At 37.3% G+C, this 23683-nt stretch overlaps 1 protein-coding gene and 1 pseudogene across 2 annotated transcripts in view; both read right to left on the minus strand.

The window, feature by feature from the left end:
• The window catches only part of PTPRK (protein tyrosine phosphatase receptor type K), a 535150-nt gene that overhangs the window by 375835 nt on the left and 135632 nt on the right, over window positions 1-23683 (minus strand). The gene's annotated exons all lie outside the window — the stretch shown is intronic.
• LOC130855177 (TAF5-like RNA polymerase II p300/CBP-associated factor-associated factor 65 kDa subunit 5L) lies at window positions 18047-19839 on the minus strand (annotated as a pseudogene).

The raw sequence follows: 23683 nt of genomic DNA on the forward strand, positions 1-23683 counted from the left end.
CACTGATGAAACTAACAGCTAAGAAACTAAGCTGGGTTAGATGGCAATGTCATTCCACACCCCTTACGGCCAAAATTAGCCTGAGCTTGTTTTCAACACATTATTGTACTGAATTTTTTTGTTTTTGTTTTCTTTCAGATATACAAATATTGCCAATCCAGAGTTCTGAGTAACATGGGTCTGTGGCCATACCACCTTGAACGTGCCCGATCTTGTCAGAGCTCTGAGTAACATGAAATAACTTATGTCACAATTCTGAAATAATACAATTTCAATAAAAATCAGAGAATTTTGATAACTTCCTAGAATGAAAAAATTTACAATGTTAAATATACAATAGTCTTTAAACTTTTTTGAAATATTGAAAATGGGACAGAGGACACACAAGCCCTATTATTTCTTTCCTACACTTAAGAATTCAGAGCATATTAAGAATCATTAACTACTTGAAATGAATATGGCCAAGTGTCAAGTATCTAAGTCTATAACGACTAGCTTTTCAATTATTTAGAATGTTTAGAATGTTTATTAGCACAGTTTATATGGATTCCAGAAGTTATTTCAACAATACAATTTTTAACTCCACATACAGGTAGTCCCTGGGCAAACCATACACATAAAATTACCATCTCAGGAAAGAAAAACATTTACCTTTGAGAAAGTATGCTCTCCCATTTTGTGCCTAGGAATGACTATTGTTTTCCTCTATGAAACTAAACCTCTATTTCCCCATCAAAACAAACAAACAACAAGAACAAAAAAACAGTATCTAGCTACTACTTTCCACTATCTTTTTTTAACTTTTTATAGCACAGATCTGACTCTACAAGGGCCATTAATTTATGGATATGTTTATGTTTAATTTATGTATAATTGTCAATAAATATGGAACACTTTGTATATTTAAATAATATATTAAGTTGTTTAATTCATCTAAATAGAGATAGTTTTGTCAAAAAATGCCCTGCAAATAACACATTTCATAGTTTCTAGCTTATTCCCACCCACTCATACACTATCTTGATATCTTAACAGAGTAAGATATAAACCAGATTTCATTAAAATAAATCCATCTTGTATATCTTAGAGCACAGAACAGAATCTTTTGTGTACTTAATGTGTAAATTTGAGTACACAGATATAATCAGGTCATTTTAAGTATGTACTATTCTGGAGAGGATTTATAAACAATCTAAATTATACTCAGTCATTTATAAAGGCAACTCTTTTGTTTCCTCATTAACCATTGAGCAAAATTAAGAGAGAGAACTGTTGTGCAACTTTTTACCAAGAAATAACAGAAATCTTGTTTTCTACATTTAAAAAGACAGATTAAGGACCCCTGAATTGCCAATCTTACCGAAACGAATTTTAAATGTTGAATTAAAAATTTAAAAGAGCCAGTATTAAACAAAATTGCATTTATAAATGGAGGTAAAAAACACATTTAATGCCAAAATTGCAAAGAGAAAAATTACAGAGTATAAGTGCAAACATGTGTATACATTTTTTCTTCAAAGAGCACCAAATAGAGATCAAGATGATAAATTTAAATGTACATATCAAATGCACATATACTTTCCCCTCAAAGATGTAAGTGTGCTAATGACACAATGTAAATAGGAAATTGAACTATTATGAAATAGGTCACCATAAACCGAAGAGAACTGGTACCAAAAAGAGAAGATAGGAAGCAAAAGAGTTACTGCAAATCCAGTAATAAAAGTCAGATCTGTAGTTAATATAACTCTCTAAACTTAAAAAGGCAGAAAGAGGTAGAGAAGCTTCTCCCGTAGTCACAGACAGTGATGAGCATCAAACATTCCATCTGCAGTCCACATTTCCCATCCCACCTGCAGTTAGATGATGCAACGTGACTTTTTTGACCAATGAAAACAGCAGCAGAATGCTCATGGAAATTTTCTAGTCACTGCCTTCTCTTACCACTGAAATAGAGAAAGTTCAGTGATCCAAATGGTATAACTAGAAAAATGCAGAGCTTCAGTCAGCATGGTCTCTGAGCAACTACAGTACAAAGTTCTCAATAACCTGCTACGGACATGTAACATAAGTAAGAAATAAATCGGTATTATCCCTGAATGCCATGGTTAATCAGGAACTACAACATAATCCAGTCTAGCTCAACCAGAAGACCTTCCATAATCAAAGAGACAGTCATAACAACTGACTGTTCTAAACTACTTGGTATAATACTATCTGCTTCCATTCCTAACTGCACATCTGGAAGCCTCCTTCAGGTCCCTCCCTATTATTGGGGCTCATAAATTGCAGTCTCACTAGAAATAGGCATAAACGCTACATCTTCTTTATATGGGAATCAGTTTTCTGATCACTCATTTCTACCTATTACTTTTACCACTGATATTTGCTCAATCATGGCGAAGTAAAAATATTCACAATACAATTCAAACAGTCCCCAGAAAGCCCATCAAAGAGCAGGTCCCCCTTTTGTAAATCTGGAGAGCTTCCTATGTGTTTCCTTCAGGGCCAGAATTTAAGTTTGTAACATAGACAACACCCTTCCGATGACCTTTCTATACTCACATTCATGGTTCATTACCTTATCAAATTTGCAGCATTTTAGAACGAGAAGGAACAAAATATTTTAGCCAGTCCCCCTCTCATTAATACTGAAGAGAAAACCAAATCCCTCAGTTTGTAATTAGCAGAGCAAAAACCTGAACTTTTTGGTGTTATTGTAACCTCCAAATTAGATACCTAGCAATTTATGCAATAAACAGACCATACTCAAATTGTATCCTCTCATTATTATATAATTACAGTAACCCAAACATGGAAACGTTTTATATTGTGTTACATAATAAAAGTCTAACATATTATGATTTGCTCAAGGCTTAATTTTTCTTAAACATTCTCAATGCTGAGTTTTAGATTTTGGTGTGTTTCTTAGAAGCAAATGGCATTCAAACAATTATATTTTATTTCTTGTCCTATTATGAGGGGAAAATGATGCATACATAAACTTGTCAGATAGTTACAGAAGTCTGCATTACTTTTACTGAATTCAACACATATTGTGCAGTAATACAGGAAGACTATAAAAACATATCATTAGAAACAGAAAACTGACTTGTCACCTACATGAAAACAGGTTCAATTTATTCTCATGAATATCTCTCACATCTTAATAAGCTTTTGAAAACATTCGAAAAGGAAATGAAGGCATTATTAAGCTTTTCAATAGAGTCAATAATGATCATTGACTTCTCCAAAACAAATTAAACTAACAAATAAATAAATAACACTTCCCAAGCAACAATGCTTAGATAATTTACTTTAAAGTACATGGATAGGGACTTCCTTGGTGGTTCAGTGGCTAAGACTCCACACTCCCAATGCAGGGGGGCCAGGTTTGATCCCTGGTCAGGGAGCGAGATCCCGCGTGCCAAAACTAAGACCCAGCGCAGCCAAATAAATTAATAAATTTTTTTTAAATAAAGTATATGGATAATAGTTATCTCACTTGTTAATTTCACCTATGTAAACACAGTTTACATGTGCACATTTTAACTTAAAATGTAGTAATGAACAGTCACATCATTTCTACCACATACTGGCTTTCTTTTTAGGGTGATCCAAAGGTCTATAATGTCTTTAATATTATGAATCAATTTAAAAAACAAAAACAAAAAAAAATTCTCTTTTCCTGCCATCTCATATATCCAAGTCTGAGTTTATTAAATGATACTGCTGTGATGGAATCAATCACTTTCCTAGTCATGGATGTGCTTATGATGAGCTATATTTCTGTGCTGTTAGTGGCAAATTTGAGAACAGGTTATTATAAATATACTGTATCTGCATTAGATATATTTCAAAAATAGCAAAGAATGTCTAATAATGTAATTCAAACCTATCTCCAATTTCTTGGAAGCATCTTACAGAACCTAGCACAATAGGCCACAGGAAGTAAACATGGATGTGAATAAAAGCTTGTAGGCATTGTAGGCCACGTTCAAGCTCTAATCTGGGGTATAATCCACATGTTAAATTTTCGTTTTCCTAACAATCTTATCTAAATCGCCACAGCTGAGAACAAAGATATTTAGTCAATTTAAAAGTCATTTCTGGGTTTAAAGTTTAAGAGTCTAATGTGTCATTTGAGACTTTATTTCATTTGAATAGAGGTGGATGTGAAAGGAAAATTGAGGTGTTCTTTATCTAAGGACAAATTTATTTTGGCAAAATGAAAATACTTTCAGAGGATTAAAATTTAGATTATAAAATCCTTTCAAAGCCTTTTATAACTGACCTGAAGTGGAAATGGCTTTTCCTCTAGTCAGTGGCCATTCACACTCATGTGTACAAATACCTCAATGGTACATACCCACTAGCATGGTGTGCCTACTTCAGCTACTGATAGCATTTTGACACTCTGGGACTGTGATTATGTGTTTGTTACATAGCCTGTTAATATAAGTCTTTTAGAACAGAGAGAATAAGTCCCTCTCCTAGCTCCAGGGTTGGGTGTTTTCCAAGACAATGGTTCTGTGTAATGTTTAAGATAAATGGAGAACAGGGAAAACCTGACAGATTAGTTTAAACCCTATCAGGTTTGATATCCAAATGCCAAGCCATTCTTGAGTACTCTCAAAGAAACTATCAGTAGCATTATAGCTGTGATACCTGTCACCCAGATCTCAAGCCACAGAAAGTAGTGTTTTCCTAGTTTCTAAATCTTTTTGCAAACATTGTGGAAATACTGAGCCAGGAGATTTCCTCTGTGTGCAAATCAGTCACAAGATATGAGTTATTTGAATAGAAGACAGATATGCCTTTCCACAGACTAAAAACTTGACTTTATAGCGGTCAAAGAAGCCCAAAGTAAGCACAGAAATGAAATGAACCCTAGATGCTTCTATGTAGTTTATCACCCTGACCAGCTCTTTAGCTGCTAAATTACAGATGTTAGGGCACTGTTTTGAAAAAGCCTGCAAAAAAGAAAGCTTGGGCAAAAACAGTGTAGCTATCCAAAGCAGTTCTAACTAATCCAAGAGATTTAGTTAAAACACTTAAACCTTAAACTAAAGGATTCACACAAATTATGTCTCACAACTCTTATGTTGTGGTGCATTAAAATTCTTAAAATGTCCCTATTTCTCGATTTTAAGTATTAAATAAAAACTGTTGCTACTTTCCATAATAACACAAATATCTCTGTTCACTAAGCATCTGTATATACACCAAGTACCAGGCTAAGGGCTTTACATATGTCAAACTTCCACAAGATCCCTACAAAGTGGATATAATTTTATTAACTTTATGGCTGAGTAAATAAAGGCTTAAAGACGTTTAAGGTAACTTAATCACTATAGGAGACGGAGTTGACAAATGAACCAGGTCTTTCTGACCCCAGAGCCTTTGTATCCACAATGCCTTGCAGCTTTACTACAATAATAATATACAATGAGGATGCAGAGGCAGCTCATGTACGTACTTAAATTATATAAAATTCACTGTATGCATTCAAGAACCAGAAAAGATAGTGAATTAGAATCATTAGAATTTAAAAGCAGTTTGCCTGCTTTTAAATTTAATGAACATTAGTGTGAGACAACAAATATGGATCTGCTATTCTCTTCATCCTTCCTTCCTCCGGCTCACTGTATCAGCTCCTTTAGATGCAGAGGATGACTCCAGTGTCAAAAGATATGTGTCTTCATAGAAGTGGACTTCTAACTCCAAGCAAACTACTTATATTATGCTCAATTGTTCCAACACTAGGGATGCTGGGGGTGGAGGCATGGAGGATAGGAGCTGTGCTGGACCTACTGAATGAGAGTACCTTGATCGTTATGTGGTATCTTCCTCAAGGATCTAAACTCCACAGGGGCAGAATAGTTTACTACTGTGTTCATTTTTCTAACCCCTGTGTCTGATACATAGCAGGCCCTAAATAAATATTTATTGATGTGATGTACGGTTAAATTAAATGCAATTCTACCGTACATGGTAGTCTTCATGCTGTTTTTCCAGCATTGGCAATAAGCGACACTGAATTATCCAGGGCCCCTGACAGTCCTTGTACCATTGAATCTATCCAGTTTGACAACATTTACTTAAAGAAAAATTACCAGTATATCACAGGATTGTAGAATTTTTAGAGATCTGTAAAACATTCATGAGAATACCCAATTGGGCCCAAAATAGTAGACTTCTCAAATCCAAATCTTGGTGAATTCAGAAATCCTCCTAGTGTATCCAATATTCTCCACCCTGACATACCTTGGAGTACTTTTAAAAACACCAACACTCTGGCCCTGTCTCTGGAGTTAAATTTAATTGGTCTCAGGTAGAACCAGCACACGTATTTTTTTAAGCTCCCTTCGAGTCTAAGCAGTCAAGTTTGACCACCACTGTCCTTTGCTGAATCTTTGAATCGTGTTGACAGAGGCCCATATTAAAACAAACGATAACAGTAAGGATGGCAATAAAGAGTGTCTCTCCTTCTAGGTTGTTTCATATATAAATCAAACCCCTAACTTGGGCCTCATTAATACTAGGTCTCTACATCAAACACAGGTCTCTTAACACATAATAGCAGTGCTAAAATGGAAACCATTAACTACTATAAAAAAATACAAAGTAATGCCCTGTTTGAGAGTTTGAGAGAACCTTCGGGAAAAAAATATTCTCACTTTAATGAGTTACACTGTTAGTTCAATTTTATAAAGCAATTAAAATGAAATGAATCCGGTACCTAATTTTCAAGATTTGACTCTCTAATGTGCATCCATAGCCTTCCCCGCTTCCACAATCAAAAATAAGGCAAAATGCACAGATGTCATCTCATTCCAGAATTGCTAATCTTATTTTTATAAGTCATCGGCATTAAATCTACAAATGTCAGGAAACTGTAAAATCAATTTCACTGAAACTTAGACATGGAAAAGGAAGGGTGTTGGGGATAAGCAGGGAAACAGGAAGCAGAGACTGAAGGAAAGAATAACTGAGTTTAGGATGACAGAGAGCAGAGAAAATAAACTGAAAATGGGTCTGGGGTGAAAAGAAAGGGGTAGGGCCATGATCAGCACTTACTCTGATTAAACAAACAAAACAAAATCAATTAGTGTAACAGCAATTCCAGTAGAGGGAGAGGGGTGCCTTAGCAATTAACTCCTGTTAAAAAATAAAATAAAATAAAAATGCAGGCAAATCTGTGACAAGGCCAATGAGCAAGATCCTGTCTTTACCAGTTGCTTCCTCTGACTAGTTGTAACTTCCTTTGAGTAATCCTAATTTTCCCCCAATGAAGTTTTATCTTTATTTTTAAGTTACTTCCAATTTATTTTTAACACAAAGTAAGTGCTACTGACCCAAGATTCCTACTCACTGGAATGAGGAATATCTGAGTCAGAAGTCCTTTTCTTTAACTCTTTAGGGTCACAAGAACAGCATAAGGGAACAGCCACCCCTATTATAACCTAACTTTAAGTAGCTCCATGCTCTTCACCAAGCAAGTATGGCTAATTCACTGGGACTAAATTTTCATATCTGTGAAGTAAGGAAGTCGAGCTAGGTTTCTAAAGCACTCCCCAGTTCCAAAGTACTGTAAGATTACAGACTACAGTAAATGGTATTTAAAATTCAGATACCAGAAATCTTTCCATTATTCAGAGAATATATAAGAATAAAACTCTGCACTTCTTTCCAAAAGAACAAAAATCACCAAAGAGCTAAACTGCACAGCTGACTTAATTCACTTTCTTTTAAAGAGCCTTGACTTTGCATGCAATTTAAATTCCACCACCACTTCACAAGTCAAGCTTTCTGTCCTTAAGATATAGTAGGCATTTCACCAAGGAAAAAAAAGTTATCATGAAAGTACATTTATATACTGATTTCTGCCTCCTCACTGTCCCACCACTCTTAACCAAAGTTTCACTGAATCATTTCCTACTTATATATTCCTGAAGAAGAGATGCAGCTTTCAGAAGTGCAATAGTAATTTTAGAAAGTAGGATCTTTCCAAAGTACAGTTTAACTTCAAGAGCTCTGAAGAGAAAACGAAAAGGTTCCATATGTAAATAAGGTTCAAAACTGAGCATTCTAAGTAAAACCTCAGTAGAAAAGCACAGTATGGATAGACATTTATAAGACATTCAAAATATGTCAGGCCCTGATCTGATTCTAGATTTAATTTTGCCCTTCACCTGGTAAAATAAAATGCTGTACGTGAAAACTATTCCTCAGCCTTAAATTCTTGACACAGAAGTGGATATTTAAAAGAAATTTAGTTGTATTCCATGTCCAAATAGTTACATTTAGTAGATTAAATTTTATAGTAATTAATTTCTTCCAAAGTCAACATACATTTTTGGAGAAATGTATAGACTATGAAAATTTAATAAATCTTAAAAAAAAAAAAAAAGCTTTAGAAGTTCTTAAAAATTTATTTAAATTATATCTCTTGTCTTGCATTTCAGTGTATGCCTAGTGTGGCCTATACCATACAGATGTGGATGTCATGTTTCTGAAATCTACTCCACAACTGAGCACTTCGTTCTGATGAGGGAAGATCAGTAGAAAATAGGGAACATGAGTTCACTTTCTCTAAAGCCAACAGTTTTCTAGGAGCACAAACCATTAAAAATTAGGAAAAACAGAACAAACAAACAAAAAAAAACAAACATAATAAAACAAAAGCCCATAAGAGATTGAATATCTGAAGGTAAAGCACGGTTTAATCATGAAGGAAATAACCGGAAAGGCAAATAAAGTTAGGAGCTCTTGTTCAAAACAAAACTCCCTCCTAACTCAGCTTGTCTCACCCACACACACACATACACACACCCTTTGTCTTAAGGTCTACTTATAAAACTACATCATTCATGTTTATGACCTAAATAAACATTTGCTGATTATTCCCATGTAGAAGATTCAAAGCAAGATCTTAAACAGACAGGATACAACAATAAGTAAAAAATGGAAGCAGCATTTCAGGGGGTTAGAATCTACCAGGAAGGACATGTCATTTGGTCTTTTGCATAAAACAGGCCCCCAAATAAATATCTTTTTAAATAAACATTTTTTTTTTTAGAAAACAAGCAGCTCAACGATAACAGCTTGTGCTCATATTGTAGTACTTGCCTCCCTACCTACAGAGCTTAATGTACTAAATAAACATCATCATCCAACAGGGCATCCCTGTTATTGATGTAGCGGAAAAGTATTATTCATTCTTTACCCAAATGAGGAAACGGTTTTGGAAAGTTAAATTACTTGCTCACAGCTACAGAATTAACAGTAAAATAGGGAATAGAACTCAGGGTTCCCTAAGCTATTGCTCCAGATATTTTTTTCATTTCTTAAATAAAATATTTCTCTTCTATAGGCCTTTAGGGGTCTTAAGTAGTTTTTCATCGTAATATTATTCATGAAGCAGTGCCTTTTTAACTCAAGATAATTCATCATATCAAGTTCGCATTCTTCTATTTTAAAACCTATTTAAACGGACATTTTTTCCGATGAAAATTTTTCACTCAAGAAAACTCTAAAGTTTTAAATTCAAAATTATCACCTGGAACTAAGTTAGGTGGAAAAAAGACAAATACAGTACAATTTCACTCATACATGATACATTAAAAAACTAGTAAGTAAACAAAGAGCAAAACAAAATAAAATAAATGAACAATCCAAACCAAAGACACACATACAGAGAACAAGTAGCGGTTACCCAAAAGGAAGGGGGAGGGAGGGAGGGGGGTGTGAAATGGGTAAAGGGAATCAACTGTATGGTGACAAATGGAAACTAAATTTTTGGTAGTGAGCATGATGCAGGGTATATACAAGTAGAAATATAATGAACAGGTGAAACATATAATCTTATAAATCAATATTATCTCCATTTTAAAAAGAAAATAAAATGTGCCCTAACAGAAAAATAAATAAAATACAATCAGTAGGTGGTTTATTAATTTGCCTATCACATTTCCAAAGTATAAACAATGATCTGCATTGAAAATTACTCTGAAGAAAAACAAAAAATTATCACCTAAACATTTCAAATTTCTATATAAAAGTACCACCCAAAAAGAAAATCACCATTTTGTAAACTAGTTTTATACTTTTGTTACTACAGTAAAAAAAAAAAAAAATCCATTGACCTCATCAAGAAGAACTCTTAACTTATTATTTAAGGATAAAAAGATTACCTTTATGATTTACTATTAAAAAATTCACAGTTAAAGTCTGTTTGCCTGGAAATAATTTTAAGTATTCAGTTCCAGGCAATCACACCAACACTACGACATACACACCGTGTTTTCCCATTTTGCCCTTTGTTAGCACGGGCAATAACTTTATGACGTCTTATGGCTATTGTTTCAGTATAATTGAATTCTTAGAAGATTTCATTTGCCTCAGAACATTTCAACAGCACAGTACGCACAACTCAGTTATAATCAGACAACTCAGTGAACTGAAACTGAATAAACAGAAATACTGGGATGTGTCTATGAACTGTACCATGCTCTTTCACATTTTGCCACTCCCACCGCCCCCACCAACAAGAGACTAAAAAAACACTTGCTTTCTCTTCAATTCTTCCCCCTCTCCATTATTATCCTGCCAATTCATTTTATTAGTTACCTCTGTTTAATCAGTTTGGACTCTATCTGTACTATAATGTGGAGTTAGTAAAAATAAATGGCTACATTTATATCAATCACATGAAATAACACTTTCATTGCAAAGCATTTCTAATCCAAATTGCACAGCTTCTTAGCATATGTTAATTTTATATATTCTCATAAAAATTTTTAATGCAATCTACTTAGATTTTGACTACTGTTGTAATACTATCATTACTCTTATAGATCTGAATCATAGTTACTGTAACAATTTGTAACATTTCAAAATCCACAATTTGCCACTGTCCTTCTCACACCTCATCAGCATATTTCTACCCTAGTTCCTTTCTTTGCTACCCAGCTTCCTTTCTTCCAAAAGGTCAAAATGGGATACTGGGAGCACCATAACCGCTAACTCACCTAACCAAACACAAACTTTTTCTTCTCTGAATAAGAAGTAAATGTGTACTTAATCCCAAGAAGGACAGGCCATTCCAGATTTCATTCTTCATCCCAAGTTCTCAGCTCTTTGATGAAATTGTTTAAGCTGTAAGTTCAATGGCATTTTACTGCAAGGAAAGATGCTTACAGATTACACACAGCTGCATGGAATGAACACTATCCCAGTTGTCCTAGGTTTCTCTCTGTTATTTTGGGGCTATCCAGTTAGCACACCTTTCTCTAGCATAAATTCTCTGGTTTACACAGCCTTAAGCCCAAGTCTTCTTATTCTATGTCCAAGTTATGACTACAGAACTTTTAAACTACCAAATAAGGTTTCCTAGGAATAGCTCTGCTACCAGGTGCCTTTATCATAACAACGGAATGGATTTCAGAGGCATGGCACAAGGGTACTAGGTAATGAATGCTGATAAACACAAATTAGAAATAAAGAAGTAAAACTGACGGAGAGTCTGTAGAAAAGATTTTCTAATGCTTTGGATGTGGTGGCTCATATACACATCCACAAGATCATCCAAGAACAAAAGAATTAAGCCCAAATATTAGGTTTCAGCCCATTCTCACATTCAATGTATCCAGGAAAACCAAAGGAAAAGTGACAGAGTTATATAGCAGGCATATTGTATACATTGTTTATTTAATCCTTGAATTTCCAAAGAGTTAAAGAGTAAGCCAGACACCTAAGGACAAATAAAGGCTATCTGGAGTTGGTCTTTTTTATTTGGCTTTAAGTTACTGAGGATAGATAATGATAATTAGGACAATTTTAGTGAGGCTGCATTTTAACTGTTCACACATGATATTCTTTTTTTTTTTTTTTCCACACATAATATTCTGAGGAGTATGAATGACTGGTACAAATGACGACTCCATGGGACGTAGAATAGACCCCTACCTTGCTCTCAAAAGAGTGTACCTAACTTTTTGGTATTTCACAAAGACATTTCTAGTAAGTCAGTGTCATAAGTTATTTCAATTCCCCTTGCCAAATTTTGAACAGAACATGGAATGGGAAAATGAACAGAAAAGACTGGTATATGTGTATATATGACTTGGGGTGTGTATATAGTCTCGTGTGCATGCACCATACACTGTAATGAAGGAAGCAATTTCAGGACAGGAAACAGTAATCTAAGACTGGAAACATTCCAATATATTTTTAGGTAGTATTTCCAAGTAAAAGCAAGGTACACAATGGCACACCATAAGTTCCTGCCAACAATTTTGTATTAAGGCTGCTAGTCGACCAACTCAATTTGTGGCTGGTGTTCACATGTTATTTTTAGAATTTTTCACCCAATGATGATGTGCTTAAATACAGTTTCAAGGCTTAGGCCTTAAACCTTCTTCCCTGACTTTATGCCCTACACGTCTGTGGCAATTCACATTTTGATGTGCAGTACATATACATCAATCAGGCACCAATGCACGTTCAATACATCTATAAACAAAACAGGATGAACCACTGTAACACAAAATGCTAGAAATAATTTATAAAAAACATACACAGATAATCATGTTCTTTGCTTCTATGACTTGATGTTTATTACTTTGATGTTGCACATTAGTATCTCCCAGGGGACTTTAAATAAATATCTATGCCCTGGCCCTAACTCAAAACAGTTAAACAAGAGTTTCTGAGGGTGTGGCATTGGTCCTTTATAAAGAATCCCCAGTTATTCTAAAATGCAGACAGCTCTGAGAGCAAGCATTCAATAATTGTCTTAAAACATTCCCTAAATGTCACTTGAAATTATCTTCTCTTCTAGACGTAGTACTCTAATATTCCACTATACTAATAAGAATACATTACAAATTATTAAAGGCAACTATATAATAAATACATGTTCATGTATAATGATCAAGAATGTGGGGTTTTCCATCACCCAACTGTCCTTGTGATAGTGGTCACACCAAATTTGTTTATGAGACAAATCTTTTGCCAACCTATGGGTATCCCTTGGTCTCAGTACAAAAACTCTCCCTTGAGTAGCAAAAATGTTCCTACTGCCTGTACGATTATCCTTCATCACATGTTGCAGTTAATTGTATTTCATTTTTTTACCTGCTACATAAAAAAGACAGAAGACAGCTGCAAAAACAAATATATAGTCCCTATCTTTCAATTTCCAGGACCTCCCCAGTGTACATTTTAATACTAACTTCACACCTTGTTTCATATTATTTCCCTTCTCTTATTGATAAGGACAGAAAAGCAGCCAGATTTTTAAAATTCTATCCTACTCTCAATTCACCTGCACCATTCTCAGTATTTGCTGCTGTAGCTGTCAAGATGGGACAATTCCTCTGACAACACAGACCACTAGTCCTTAGTTCCCTTTGCGTATTTCTCCTCATGTTTGATCTCTAGACATTGGAGTAAGGCTTGGTTCAGTCCTTGGAACCATTCTGCTCCTTATTCATACCTACCATTGGGATCTCATCTAGTTTCCATGGTTTCAAACATCATCTACATACTGAAGACTCCCAAATAGTCCTCTCCCTCAAATATGAGACTTGGAAAACATGTAGGTATTTGAAATTCAACATCTCTAAAACCTAACTCCTGTTATTCTCCAAACATCTACCCCGCCCACATTCATCCTTATCTCAGTTCATGTCTATTCCATCCTTCCAAGTGCTCAGGCCAAAATACTTTTTAATCATGCTCAACACCACAAATCCAATCTGTCTCCCAAATCCATTAACCCTAATGTTTAAACACCTAGTTTGACTATATTCTGGTCCCAAGTCACTTAGATTTTCACAACAGGCTCCTAACTGCTCTCCCTGTTTCTACTCTTGCTCCATCCCAGTGTCTACTCTTCACATCATTCAGTCAGTTTGACACTGTCAAGATACCAGTCAAACCATGTCACTCCACTTAAAATCTTGCAAAGTCCTGTTGATGGGCCCATACAATCACCATTACTGCCTTGACCTCATCTCTTACTACAACCCCTCACACTCTTCTTCAACGCAAATGTTGGCGTGCTCCTCCTACAGAGACTTCCCACTCACTGATCCCTCTGCCTGGAATGCTTTTCCCCTGGATATCTGTGCGGCTTGCTCTGTCACAATCTTTTAAGTCGTTAGTTTTCTCCATGGCACTTAGAATCACTGTAAATTTTACTTCTTTTTACTATCTTTCCTCCCATCAAAATATAAGCTCCCTGGGGGTAAGGAATTTCATCTCTTTCATTCATGAATTTACCCCAAGTGCCTGGAATAATGCCTGGCACATATGTTATTAAATGGATATCTGTACAGTGAATGACTGAATGAGTTGGTAAGTAACAAGTGGTCACTAGAACTGACTGAATTATCTTCATCACATTACTCTGATGTTATTCAAACTCTTGAGGAAAGTCAAAAGGGATCTGAAAGTGATCAACTTCATTAAAGCAAGAAAAAGCCAAAAAAGAAAAAAAAAAAAAAAAAGAAAGAATCAAAGTTTACTAGACAAAGAAAATGTACTTAGCTCCAAAATAAATGAAAAAAATGTCCTAATTAACATGGAAGGTCAACTAAAATGAGAACTACATGCAATTTTCATTCACTCTACAGACTTTAATCAACTTCAGAACTATTTTAAGCATATAAATTAGGTTGTATTTTAAATACATTAAAACCCTTCTTTTCTTAATGTGAAAAAGAAGACTTGTTTCTTGCTCTGTTTAACTGCGATACAGTTAAGAAATATGTTTCAGATGTAACCTGTGGACACAGTATGCTTTGGGGGATGTGGGGCTTCACAAATCTTTACAGAAATACAACAAATTAACTACACATATTAAAGTGAAAGTTATATTTCAATAAATATGAATAAGTTACTTTCATTTATATATATAGAAATTATCAAAATACAATACTAAACCACACACACACACACACAAAAGAAATTATTACATTTATATGGTAGAGAGTAAATATAGTAAAGTAAGGTAAATAAAACATAAGTTATGCTCTGCCTCCAGACAAGACTGAGTAGTTCTTATTGAACCAACCTTCTCAAAGATGACAATTACAAACTATAGAAGTTTGGGATATTTATTGCAGCATTAATTATAATAAGCAAAAAAAGAAGGAAAGATATATATGCCTAGTATTGTGGAAATATTTTAAGATGTATGTCGCTTTCATATGATAAAGAATCTTTATATGTTACCCATCCCAAAATTATCTTGGAAGATGAGAATATAGATAATATACTGATAATATATTAAGTAACAAAAAAAGGAAAGAATCTTATATCCTATAGGGTCATTATTTCATCACATAAAGATATGTATACATACACAGAGATGTACACATAAACACTGTACTCACACAGTGTAATGTACATATAGATTTTCACTGGGAGCAAAATAAAAATAACATCAAATACTGACAGTGATTTCCTCTTGATTATGAGACTTATTTGTGATTTTTTAATGATTTTCTGAGTTATTTAAATTTTTGTACACTGTGCACGTACTAGTTATAAATTCAGAGAAAAAATGAGCATGACAAACCTCCACTGAAAACACGAATAAAGAAGAAATGTTGAGAAAAACACCTTTCAGGAATCTGAAAACAAAGACTATTCTCCGAAATAACTACTGTTAATGCATATGTGGAACCTCTCTTTTTTTCAAAGAAGCCCAAGTAACTCCATGAAATGTGCTATATAACTAAAAATAATATATATTTCACTCTGGGGGAAATTTTACAGAGCAGAGTATTGTCACTTCCTGGTGTCTTCTATTTTCTTTTTCAAAATGCTAGTGTTACCTATGCATAACTACCTTCTACCTTCACCAGTATAGTTGTTACACTATGTTAAGTTCAAATAAGATTGAAAATAACAAAACGAAATAATGGCTTATTTGTTATGACTAAAATGACCTGAGACACTAAAGTGTAAGAAGCTATTTTAATTACTGAATATTGATCACAGTAAAGTACTACTGTAGGCATTATTAGGAAAAGAAAGAAAAACATAGCACCTAATTATTAGCCACTTGCCTCATCTCCCTGAAATTTTTCTACGAGACTGTCTAGTTTCTGACTAAAAGCTCTACTCTGTTCTTTTTGGAACTTGATCAACCCCTGTTTCAGCCACTTTATTTCCACATACTTCAGTGTAGCTGGTTCTTGCTTCCTACTCTCTCTCTACACTCTGCCATTAATACCTACATTCATGGGATATAATACCATGAATCAATTATATGATATATGATGCACATTTGTGAACAATATAATTCACTCTCTCCTTTGACGTACTGGCCACTAAAATGACACGGAATACTTAAAGACACAAGGCCAATCCATTTACATTACCAACACGATACCCTTGGTACTTGTTGAGGTTATTAAAATCTACTTTCACTGTTTTCAAAGTATGCTCACAACCATGTATTATTTTGGTTCTTACAACTACCCTCTAGGAAAGTAAGGGCAACTATTAACATCCTGATTTTATCTTTAAAGACAGGACCATTGATCCAAATCATGTAGACTTATGTCCAAGTCATTAAGTGTTCGAATCTAGAGCCACCATCCTCCAAAATAATAAGCTCATAGTAAAAAAACAATTCGATCACTTCCTTTTCCTCATATGGTATTAGGTACATCTCCCGAAAACATTAAATCCTTTACAGGTTGCAGATATTCACAGACTCTCGGGAAATGCTTAGTAAGTCACATGGTCCTCTCTAACACTAGTTGACCAGATTAGGGAGAAAAAGCTTTGAGTCCAAGGTATTGAGTCCAGGGTATTCACTTCATAGAGTGGAGAGCAAATTCCCTCAGTCCTTATTTTTTTGTTCAATAATGTTTTGTTTTTACTTATTCTGCTTTTTTTTTTAAACTAAATACATTTTAATAGAAAACAAAATACAAAATAACTCTTTTGAGAAAACAGAAATATTTAATCCTCTTTCCACAAATTAGAAGTCGCTTTATCCTCAGAGTGTAGTTTTCAATGTGTGTGTTTGTACTTAAGATTTGTTTCACAGACTGTTCATTAAACTGCTATTGCAAAGCAGGAGGTGGGAGGGACGATCTCAGGAGAAAAAGACATTGGAAAAGCCACATCTCAGAATCATTTGGAAATTCAACATTTTCTAATTCTATCTTTTGACTTTTCACTTCAATTATTTTCATTTCTTTACCACAATCTGTCCTTTTGGAGAGAGAACTGTGAACAGAAGTGCAGGCAAGAAAAGAATCTTTCTTCCCCACCACCACTGCAAGAGCCCAAGACTTTCTCAATCAAATCTACCCACCCACTTCTAGAAATAGGTCGGCCGGAGTGATCAATCGGTCACCCAGAAATTTTCCCTTTCTCCCAAAACACTGTGTGACCAAATTCTCTGAATTCCCTGAACCTCAAAATTCCAAGTATCACAGCCAGTGCCAGGAGTAAAACTTGAAAGATGAGAGCAGAGAAGGCCCCCTCTGCCAGTGCTAGGTTTCCTCTTCTCAATAATAATAATTATTATAATTATAATAAGAATAATAAAAAATCCTGGTTCTCTGTAATCACGGAAAAGCAAAGACATTTGCCAGGATGACCCCTCTCCCTTTCCTAGTTCCCGCCCCCGCATTCCTGCCCAGACAGAGTCCCTTCCACCCAGTGACCCTGCAGCACTGCTCCCGGGGAGGGCACCCAGCCAACCTCCTCCGGCCAAGTGCAGCCCCAGCGAGGCAAGGGCATCTTGGCTCCAGAGACAGGAAGGGGCCAGCACGAGGACACAGTGAGATCTCCGTGCTTCTTGATCTCATGTTCGTTCCCCATCACTGCCCTTCCTTCCCTGTCCTTCCACACTTGGGGGCTGAGCGAAGGGTGGTGGGTTCGGGATGTCCGAGGGACGAGGGGGGGATGCGGGGAGTCTTTCACAGTCAGTCAGTGATTCCATCCGTCTGTCCTAAGACTTGCCACCTGGAGACTTTTGCACACCCAAGTCCATTACATGGAAGATAAAAAATCAATGTTCCTGATTTTCTTGTGTGATTCCGGTCACCAGCAGGAGGTTGCAGGCCATGAACTGCACGCTCAGCACGCAGCTCATCCGGCCAGCGTAGACGCCCACGAGCTCGCTGGATGAGCCGTCGGTGTGCACGCTGCAGTGCGCACTCCTGATGTCCCAGACGTGCACCGAGTTGTCCATGGACGCCGACGCGATCAGGCTGCTGTCCGGGCTGAAGGTGAGGCTGGTGATGTTATCCGTGTGGCCCCGCAGCTCTTTGTACAGGGTCCCGGACGCCAGGTCCCACAGCTTCAGCCGCTGGTCCTCACCTGCCGACGCCAAGTACTTACCATTGGGGGAAAAGGCCAGAGAGAGCACGGGGCCGCGGTGGCCCGTGAAGAGCCTCACCAAGTTTCCCTGCTGGGCGCTCCACAGCCGGACCGTCTTGTCAGTCGAGCCCGTGGCTAAGTAGTTTGAATTAGGGTGGAACTTGACACAGTCCACGTCCGCCAGGTGCCCAGCGTAGATCCGCAGTGGGTACGTCCGATCAAACGACCACAGCCTGGCCGTGCGGTCGTGGGACCCACTGGCGAAGTACAGGCTGTGCGGGCTGATGTCCAGGTCCCACACGGGGTAGGCGTGGCCCTGGTACAGCACAGTGTTGGTGAAGCTGCCGAGGTCCCAGTACCTGATGGACATGTCCTCAGAGCAGGAGAGCAGCCCTGAGCTGTCCGCGAGGAACCTGGTGCTGTACACTGGCCCGCAGTGTCCCCGCAGGACCTTCATCTCCGTTCCCGCGTTATCGTCCTCGTCGTCCTCCTCCTCCCGGATGTCACAAGCCAAGTGGATGCGGGACACATCTACTTGATGGGGTTCAGACTTTAACTTCTTGGAACGCAGACGCCACAGTTTGATACAGGAGTTGTCAAAGCCAGCGGCAAGCAGCTTGCTGTCTGGGGAGACCTCTGCCGTGTTCAGCAGCTGCTCCGTATTGTAGAAGGCGTAGAAGCAGATCGTGGTGGGGGGGGGGGGGGGGGCCATCCTTGACGCGCTTAATGCTCTCCTGCAGGACCTCCAGCGCGGCCTCGTTCTGCAGGACGGGCGCGGGCACGTCGGCAGGCTCCAGGCCGCCGCCAGGCTCCAGGCCGCCGCCCTCGCCCCGGGAAGAGCCGCCGCTGGCGTAGAGCTGGTAGTCCGTCCTCTTGGCGGGTTGCAACATCCAGGTGGATGTGCCAGGTGAGGACTCTGCACAGCGCGGTGTCGTTGTCACTCTGGAGGTAGCGGAGAAGGTAGTTGCAGCTGTCTTCCTGCAGGCGGACCATGTACTTGTTGTCCAGGAAGGCCTGTAGCCGGAAGTTAGACAGGATGTCCTGGATGGTCTAGGTGGTCTGCAGCTGCTCGATGACGTCCTTCTGGCTGGCGTCCTGCAGGAATATCCCATGGAAGCGGCTGTAAAAGCTTTCCACTGTGCTCTTCGGGCTGTTCTGGACTAGGCTGAGGTGGAGGTAGACAAAGAGAGGGTAGAGGAGAGGCATCACTTCGTGGCTGTGTTGGGAGTCAGAATCGGTGAGAAAATTCCGCAGCCGTCCAAACTGTACTTCATATTGCTGGGGCTCTGCCTGGCAAGGGGCTGCAGACACTATGTTGGCACAACCAGATTCGGATTGGACTGCGAGGCTGGCGGCCATCTCCTCGGCGCTCTGTGACAGCCGCAGGCCTTGCTTCAGTGGGCCGTCGGCATCCCCGTACTGCCGGCGTTTGAGGTAGCAGGACACGGCCATCTGGATCTGCTCGGTGCGCACCCGTTTCATGACTGAACATCCCAGGCGGCTCCCGCTCTCCCCGCCGCCGCCAGCGCCGGGCTCGCCCCGCGTCCGCCTCCGTCGTCTCCGCGGCAGGCTCGCGCTCCGCGGCCGGCTCAGCCGGGCCGCCGCGCCCCGCGCCCCGCCGCCCCGCGCCCCGCGCCCCGCCGCGGCTCTGGGCGGCCGCCCCATGACTGACTGACGCGGAGCCGCCGCGGGCTGGGCCGGGCCGCTCGGGCCTCGACCTCTGCTTGTTTTTACTTGTGGTTTTACCTGGAATAATCAACAATAAGTTGCAGTAAATGAAGAACACAGTGAAGTAATTTATCTAAGCTTTCCCATGGACAAGTACATAGAAGAAAAAGTAGGGAAAAGCCTTTCCAACTCCTGCTCATCCTGAATATAAACCCCTGAAAATAAGGCTTCAATCCCAACACTGTGTGGCATGCAGAACATCAAAAATGGGTTCATCTAGTAAAAGAATTAACCTAGGGACATTATATTCTTGGGAGGAAAAAATTTTCAAAGAAAAATCCTTTGAAAATAAAAGATTTTTAAATCTTTTAAACTCTAGATATGATTCTCTTTGAAGCTGCTGAGGTAACATTAAAAGGAAAAGGGGAGACATAGTAGAAAGACATCATCTTTGATTGAGTCAGTACGAAATAACAGACCAGGAGATGAGCAAGGTGTGAGTTCTGTTCCCCATTAAAAACTCAGCCTTCCCCCAAGAACTGCACCTTAGACAACTGTCCAATTTTAGACTCTAAAGAATTCTCTAACTATCTGTGTGATTTTTTTCTGATATCCAACATCTAATATTTCCCTGGAAAATCACATACATCCCTACACACAAACACCATACATACAATATGACAATGTTTAAAGGTTCATAAACCCCATAAAAAATCATTATTAACACAATATTTAGATGAAACGTACGAAGAGCAGAGAGAACTGAATTTAACTTTCTCTTATTCTTCAAAAGAGGAAACAAAGGCATCAAAAGAGCCAAAATAATCTATTTTCTCATTAGAACAAGAACTTACAACTAGCAACTTTGGGCATATCTCTAGTCTCTGATAAAAGATTAAAATTTTTCCCAAATATGTAGATGCTAAGTAAGTGCTTGTACAGTACAAGTTTTACTCTACTTGATAAAACCAAAGTCAGTTTGCATGATAGAAAAGTCAGATTTGAAAAATAATAACAATGAACCATATCAGGCAAATTCAAATGCAATTTTCAAATTTAAATATATACTGGTGTTTGCTTGAAGATATCTGTAGAGTAGCAAACACTCAGTTTTGGAAGCATAAGACACTTTTAAAAAATGTTTCCAGTTTCTTAATGTTTCACATGCTGTTACTTACCTTCTTTCTATGCCTTTATGGCATTATAGGCTGCAGCTGCTTTCAACATTAAATAAAATCCAAAGTAAAATTATGTATTTCATTTTTCAAATGTTAAAATAAGAATGATCACAGAGCAATTCAGTAAGCCTAATAGAAAAATAATTATGTAGAAAGTCTTAGAAAGTTGAGAAAGAATGAACCTTTTCCAAAATTACTGCCATATCTTAAATATCCTATCCTTGTTAAGAATAATATTTGAGAAGTTCAAGTTGACCTACAATACTGTTCTAGGGAAATCATTTTCAGATATCATTATGTGTCACAGTGCAAAGCACCTGCATTCAGTGAACAATTATGTAGGAAAGGTAATTTTCTGAATTGGACATAAAATAATTCCTAATGAGCTGCTGAAAAAGTATAATGGGGAAAGGCAATTTATTCCTTGCTAAAAAAGAAATTCAAATCAATTTCTTACAGATTAATGAGATTACTAACCAGGCATGTCACCTTGGGCCAGAGGGAAGAGGAGAAATAATATTTAATGAGTATCAACAACATGCTAGATTCTATCAAAGGCTGCACAAACATTTTCTTTCACTGGTACTGCAAAACTGAGGAAGGGAGGGAGGGAGGAAAAGAAGGTGGGAGAGAAGCAAGGAGTTGAGGCGGGAGGAGGGAGGCAGAGAGAGAGAATTTTATTATTCCAAATGTACTGATGAGAAAATGGAAGCTCAGGAAGGTTCTGTGTTATGACTAAATAGCAAGCAATAGAAGCTGGATTTCAATTCAGGTTACTCTGGTTCCTATGTCAGTTTACCTATTCCTACACTCTCCTATTTTTAAAAGGAAAAGCTGGTCTAGAGATAATCTCTAAACTCATTTTGATGATGATAAGGGTACTAGTCTGGTGCTACTACCCAAACGGTTTTTACAATACACTTAATTTCAGGATTTCAGCGTCAAAATATAAGGAAAATTGGGCACAAAGGAAAATGCCTTCTTTTATGGTATAATATTATTATGATATTAGTATAGTATAGTATTACAGTAAAAATGTATATAGCCAAGTGTCCATAAAAAAGGTAGTGAATATTTAAAAGCAGCAAGAAAGGAAACTATATGAAAATTATAAATCATTTTTGTTGACTACACATTTCTCTTTATTCATTCCACTCAAACTATTTCTTGGGGCCTGTAGGTGTCCACTTTCAAAACACAGATATAGAGCATTTAAAATTCCAAACAATGATTGGACCACTGCCATTGGCCCAGTAAAAAACTGCTCAGCCTGCACAAATGAGAGAATAACATGAAAGCTGTCCTATTTTTTAAAATGGATTTCAGTACAAAAGGTTTATATAAACATTGTGACTAGGGAGAAACCTAGACTTTATGATGAGGAATGCGACATATAACAGCAATAGTCAGCTCTTCCCACTGGCTTATTGTCTTCATTGATTTTAGTTTTGAGTAAAAGAGAACAGAAGAAATAGTCACCTCTGCCAAGCTATGGAGCCCCTTTCTCAATTTCATTGGCAATGAATATACCTGAGTAATTCAGCAAAAAATACAAAAATTTAAAAAAGCAGTGCCTATCACACGAAGCAAGGTTTCACTGTCGCAGCTATACTCTCAGTAGCCAAGTTAAACTATAAAATATAGCATGAAATACAATCTTCCAAAACTGCTGCAAAGATCTAAAATGCTAAAGTTTCACATAGTACACACATGAACACAATGAATATTATTATAATATTAACCAGCAGAAAATAGTATACAAATGATAAGAGAAGTACCAGAGATCACTTCTACATGTAGAAAGAGGTGGAAATACAACAGGGCTGGAATTAAACCCACTCATCCCTGCGAGTCGACCCATCCCATTCATCTATGTGAAAATGTTTAAAAAGGTTAATTTAGCAAGAGAATACTTTAACAGCAGTTAATTCAAATCATTTTCTAAAACACCCCCTTCTCTCTTTTTTAATCAATATTATCATTCCTTCTACTTATTTATGCAAAAATAATTTGAATTTCAAGACAATTAATATATGTTCCCACGGAAAAAAGTTGAGAAAAGCTCATTCATATTTTAAAAGATTTTGAGTCTTTCATTCAACAATTTTTTATTACAGGTCGATTTACCAAACAGTGCACAAAAGTGAATGGTGGTATTGTTTAACTTTATTCTTAATTCTAAGCATCAATCTCTTAATTTTCTTTTTCAAGAACTGCGCCACTTTATGAACACTAGCATATCCTTTAGCATTGTTTTAGATACCAGTGTTTTAAGCCACAAAACTGAAAGTCAAAATCAGCAGTAGGGTTACTTTCATAAGTCTTTTACCATTTAAACAGATTTTTATTTGCTATAAAATTCTAAGTTACTTCTTAGCCCTGTATGAAGTAGAGTAAAACACTAGAACCATGAGACAAATTGAATACCAAATGCTATTTACAGTTAACACTGAATTTAGTTTTTGAACACTTCAGAGAAG

The sequence above is a fragment of the Hippopotamus amphibius genome, chromosome 6, assembly GCF_030028045.1.
Source record: "Hippopotamus amphibius kiboko isolate mHipAmp2 chromosome 6, mHipAmp2.hap2, whole genome shotgun sequence".
Taxonomy (NCBI): Eukaryota; Metazoa; Chordata; class Mammalia; order Artiodactyla; family Hippopotamidae; genus Hippopotamus; species Hippopotamus amphibius.